At 35.7% G+C, this 6,000-nt stretch overlaps 1 long non-coding RNA gene across 2 annotated transcripts; it reads right to left on the bottom strand.

The window, feature by feature from the left end:
* Positions 1-645: 645 nt before the first annotated feature.
* Positions 646-4,274, bottom strand: LOC137489372 (uncharacterized). Of its 2 annotated transcripts, none has more exons than XR_015526704.2 (4): positions 4,220-4,274; positions 3,816-3,879; positions 3,405-3,532; positions 646-2,434 (listed from the first exon to the last, which is right to left on the bottom strand). It is a non-coding gene; the product is annotated as an uncharacterized LOC137489372 (long non-coding RNA). The 2 variants fall into 2 exon arrangements; XR_015526705.2 differs by having other exon boundaries at positions 653-2,434; positions 3,816-3,861.
* Positions 4,275-6,000: the final 1,726 nt, after the last annotated feature.

Genomic DNA, 6,000 nt, shown 5'->3' with positions numbered 1-6,000 from the left:
GTTTGCCATCCAATCATAGAGACAGAATGTTTAGTTTTTGTTTTCTCATCAGTGAATCTGCAGCTACATTGCAATTAGGCATTCAGATCTCTGAAGGTTCGTAAGGTCACAGTATACTCACACCAAAGTTATTCTTTATTATTTATTAAGGGGTCAAAAGAAGTTGAAAATATAATACAGTAATCTCAACGATTGTGATGTTTAGATATGTAAAAATTTGTTTTGTGTTTTCCATTAGCACCTTAATAAATGACTACCCAGCCGGCATTTCAACGGTGATTCAACGTTGAATCAACGTCAGGTCTATGGTTGGATCAACGTTGAATTACCTTTCGATTTTGCAAATTGGATCAACGTTTATATAGTGACGTTGTTTCACCGTCGGACCACCACCGGTGATTCACCGTTGAAATCACAACGTTGTTTCACTCTTACCTTCTTCATGGGTGAATTGTGGTCGTTTTGTAGACGTTGAATGAAGGTTGAATTACCTTTCGATTTTGCAAATTGGATCAACGTTGATACCGTGACGTTGTTTCACCGTCATACATTTCAACGCAAGTTAAATAGAAATTACATACAACGCAAAGTCCATAAATATAGCAAACAAATTTTTACTAATAAAAAATACTCGACACAAATACACAACTTTGTGTATCAATTTATTTAATACACACCTCATTATTTCAATTATTCTAAATATACAGCAACATTTACAGCATACATATTTCATTAAAACCATGCAGGTTACTATACATGCTGTACACTCAAATACAGAAAAAAGGCATACAATTAAAGAGTCACTTTTTAGGTTTCATGAATTAAAGTTAATGTTTCCTAACATGAACAAAGAACAAATACTTGTACAGCATTTATTAATCATTTAATTAATTGAAATATGTCCCGATGCTATTAAAATCAAAATGTATGCTTGTTAACATTAATGCACTGAGCTGACATGAACTGTACTTTCTTTATATGAAAGATGCTTCATTGCTCTTTGTTCATGTTAGTAAATACATTAACACTTACTAATACAACCTTATTGTAAAGTGTTACCATCTTCAGAAAGACAGATACTAACTAAATTAAACTAAGTAACTAAACTACGCTTCAACCATCACAGTCTCCAAAATACAATTCTGTTTACAAAGTTTACAAAATACCCATTTTTAAAGTGGCTGCAGTAAAAAAATAAAATAAAAAACATCACTCACAACTAAGAATCACAAGTGAAATACATAACATCTGTTTGAGGTTTTATAGGTTGAGAGAAACACTTGAGGTAAAAGATGGCACTGGGGACAAAGAATCAAGAGTAAAACACTAAACATCTATAACAGTCTAGCAGTTAAATACATATTTATTTCTCAAACACCAGGTGAGTTTCCTACAAAATCAATAATGAGGTTTGCTATTCCAATTCATTGTAAATGAATGGCTTCACTTTCACAATAGTGAAAACTCATGCTATAATCTAAACCTGACATTACTCCTTCACTTTGCAGGTCTGCATGCTAAATATTTAGTAGTTTTTTTTTTTTTTTGTATAAAGTACATCTATTGTGTTTAGCATTACTGCAGCAAAACTGAGCACCTGTGACAGTGGAACATAGACAAATATTTCAGTAAATCATCAAGAAAATGTGTAGAATATATGGTTTGATTCTCTCTCACAAACACAACAGTAAAAGCAATTTGTTATTCCGTTATTATTATCATAAAAATTGCATGTTCACAGGGGTCTTATAATAATGGCTCACATTTGTGAATGTAGGACCACTATTTCACTATTACATGTCACATTAAGTGTTCATATAGGTTCTGTTATTAATTACCTGTGTCATCCCAGAGACCTGTTAATCTTCAGAACACAAACTAAAATATTTTAAATTAAATGCTCCTCATCCTCTACAGACAGCAATGGTCCCAAGATGGTCATTGTCCAGATAAGGCACAAAACACATTGTCAAAACGTTCCATGTGACTTCAGTGATTTCAACTGTGAACATACCAAGCTCCAACAACACTTTAGTGAGGCAAAACAAAACAGTAAATACAAATGTGTTTGCGCATATCTCTCCCGCATCAGATCAGCGTGTGTGTTTACTAAGAGCAGTAAGCACACACCATGACCTGTTGTGACAAAGGCAAACAAGTTATTTTTACAGTACTTACTGTGATTTAACCTTTATGACAAATGTACTGGACCTGTTACACATATCTTTTATGAACACAAATTTCACTGTAACGGATGCTGTTGTTTTGCTCCAGTTATACCTTTAGAGAACACCGTACTAGTCAGACATCCATACAAAAGCAGAGAGTTTGGTCTTGTGTAGCAGAACTGCAATAGATGTCTGTCTGTCTAGGCTGACACTGGTTTAGGCCATCAGTATGTCCTTGATGCCCTCAAATGGAGCTTCCAGAAAACCTGCAATAAATGAAATACGAGGTTACAACTAAGTTGGTATCAGCTATTATACAAAGTGAAATTCAAATATTTATTTTTTATTGAATCCAAATTTGTCTTATAATAATCGCCACACTCAATAATTTTGACTCATCCATCTGAATATTCCTAACTAAGAGAAGTGAAGAATTAGGTGTGATGTCGTCAGGAAGCCCTTCGCCACTACTGGTGCCAGCATTTCCAGAATTCAAATTTCAGATTCTCGAAAAAATTGCTTTTTTTTTTTTTTTTTTTTTTTTAACCAAGGCTGCAGTAAAGAATCATGAAACATTCAACACATCTAATAATTACAAGTTGTTGTAAACCATTACATGTACTGTAAAAGCTGTTTAAAGCTTTTTAGACATGGTTGAGAAAAACTCTAGAAGGAGTAGCACTTCTGTAAAAGTCTGCATGTAGGACAGAGAATAAAAGGGATAGTTAAAAATTTGTATTCTGTCGTCATTTACTGACCACGTTGAACACAAAAGAAGATATTTTGAAGAAAGCTGCAAATCTATTTAACCATTGACTTCTATAGTATTTTTTTCTACTATGGAGGTCAATGTTCACAGGTTTTTAGTTTTTTTTTCAGAATAGCCTCTTTTGTGTTCAACAAAATAAACTCATAATGGTTTTAAACCATTTGGGGAGTAAAATGTGAGTAAATTTTCATTCTTGGGTGAACTATCCCTTTCAGTTGGAAAACACCAATATTCTTAAGTAGACCCTTTTCGCAAGACAGATGATGCATTTCATTTGTCATCTTAATCCTCAAGTTTTTAATATTTAGATTTATTTAAATAGCATGTTTATTTATTTGTTTTAATGACATTTAATAAAAACAACTTCCCATTGACATCACATGTACTGGACCTGCTACACATGTATCACTATTTTTTTTAATACAAATTTCACTGTAACAGGTGCTGTTGTTTTGCTCCAGTAATACCTTTAGAGAACACAGTAGCAGTCAAGACATCCATACAAAAGCCTTGGCATGGAGTAGCAGAACTGCAGTCTGTCCAGGCTGACACAGGTTTAGGCCATCTGCGTGTTCTTGATGCCCCTCAACTGGACCTTCCAGAAAACTCAGAAAGTTAAAACCCATTACACCTTTTATCTGCTACTATACAAAGTGTAATTTAAGCATTAATTTCTCACTAAATACATATTTGTTCCCCAATACTGTCACATAGTATAACATCACAACATGATTTCACAATAATAATATCAATATAACAATATAATATCACAACATAGCCTAACAATCAATAAACAAACAGATTAGAAAGAGAATATCACCAATCAAAGCACCAAGAAGATTTAACAGATAGCTTAGTTAAAGTTAAAGTAAACTTACATGGACAAAGCCTTTTCCATTCAATGCTGTGCAAGTTAGTGCGTCTCTGGAGTAAGTTACATCTCTAAAAGCAAAAACAACAACAACAGTGAAACGACAGCAGTTCACTTTGTAATAATAACACTATGATACAGCGTATAATGTTTTATAACGTTGCTCAGTAACTTTAAACTGCGTTTGGAGTTTATCGCTTTGAATTTGCCATAAAAACGCTCATTTAGACTAACGTTAAACATGTGACATTACCTGCGCGTCACCGGAGCGCAAACAAGACTAAAAACAAACTGGAAAGTATTAAATGCTTCAAAATTCGAAACACTACACCAAGGCACATTTAAGATACACTGTGTGTAAAACAAAATCGGGGGGTAAATAAAACATTAAAGCATCTAAAACACGCTTACCTCTGAATTCTGCTGCACTGCAGGTCAGGTGTTCGTAATTAAGTGAAGTGAAGCCCAAGTGAAGCGCTGCACGTGGCCGCGTGCGCCGAGTCCTCCGATACCATGGTAACCAAACATGTTGAATATTGGGTGAAACCATGACGTTAATTCAACATACAGACCATGATAAAAAAATGTCAACGTTGATTTGTACAAGGATTTCTGTAACTTTTTTCAACCATTTATCATTCAACATTGTTTCAACATTAAAGCAACAACTGACTTATTTTCAACCACATTTCAACGTTGAAGCCTTGTCATTTGCAGGCTGTTTTTCAACCGTTCAACATTAAACGTTCTATCAACATTATTTCAACGTTCAAAACACATCTGACCTTATTTCAACCATATTTCAACGTTGAAGGTCGGTCGTGTGCCGGCTGGGTAAGAATACAGTTGTGAATAAAACAGCAGTTAAGAAAGCATTCAGCAGTAATGATGTGGATGTTTGCACAAGCTCTGCACATTTAATTGTTGTACTTTATAGAGTAGTTTTACAAATAAATTAGTATAATTTTTACTCAAATTGTCATTATATGGCAGCTTCTCTGTTTTTCTATTCACTCACAGACATCTGACTTGGACGGACTGTGCACTGAAAAGGTTTCCAAGTCAAATGCTGTAAAGTGGAATCTCAGAGCACACCTATAATGTAATCAATATTAATATGGTATCAATATGGTAGCTCAAAGGTGTTGTCACCTTTTCTGAAAAACTTGTTTTTGCAAGTGAATTCATTAATTCAAACATAATTTTAACCTGATTTAGTTAAAAACGATGCTTTGAATATTAAAAGTATACTGGGGCCTGGAACAACTAGCAACCAACCACAAGATCAAGGCAAGGAATTGCCTTGGCAATCGGTCAAACAACCTAACTGTAACGAAGTGGCTGACACAGAGGGATCCATTCGCAGTATTTTTATTAAACACAGTTTAATAACAAATAGCGCACAGATGTTGTGCGTGTGCGAATTCACATCAAACACAGAGTCGGGGTACAGGCAAAGGTACAAAGCAGGCGGCAGGCAGGACTGGGTCTGTAATCGCAGCAAGGTCACAGCGGGAAAGGATGAGAAACGCTCAGTAGTGTTAGCTGGGGCAGAACGAGACTTCGCAATGAGTGAGTGTAAGAGTGCTGCTTATATGTGTGAGTGTGTCATCAACTGGATGAGCTGCAGGTGTGCATGCTGTCAGTGTAAGTGGATGACGTAATGTTTAGAAGTCCGGTGATGATGACCTCTGCTGGCCAGCGAGGGGAATGACTGTGACCGAGTCGGTGACACTAACAACCACCTAGAACAGTGGTGGCCAACCCTGTTCCTTGAGAGCCACCTTCCTGCAGATTTCAGTTGCTACCCATATCAAACACACCTGAACCAATTAAAGGGTCACGAAACACCAAAACACATTTTTTGAGCTGTTGACAGTCGTATATGTGTCCCACACTGCTAAAAACACTATTAGGACACCTATATTTCACTAAAAAGTGTAAATTGGTTGTTTTTGCATTATTTCAAGCAAATTCGTACTTCCTGTTTGAAACGAATTTTTGAAGCTGCATCACGGTCATGACATAATAGCGTGTATTCCAGCGTTCAGACTGGGCGTCTGTGCCTGAGTGAGTCTTATTACGTCTTACAGTGTGATGCATTAATGCATGAGTAAGGCTTGGTTCAAACCAATCAGCGCGCTCTATTGTGCAACTTCATTAATATTCATTACTGTCAGAGTGTAGATGAC

The sequence above is a fragment of the Danio rerio genome, chromosome 25 (genome assembly GCF_052040795.2).
Source record: "Danio rerio strain M-AB ecotype USA chromosome 25, GRCz13ab, whole genome shotgun sequence".
NCBI classification, from domain to species: Eukaryota; Metazoa; Chordata; class Actinopteri; order Cypriniformes; family Danionidae; genus Danio; species Danio rerio.
Note: the sequence above shows the minus strand (reverse complement) of the source record. Positions and strands in the feature narration are given on the sequence as shown.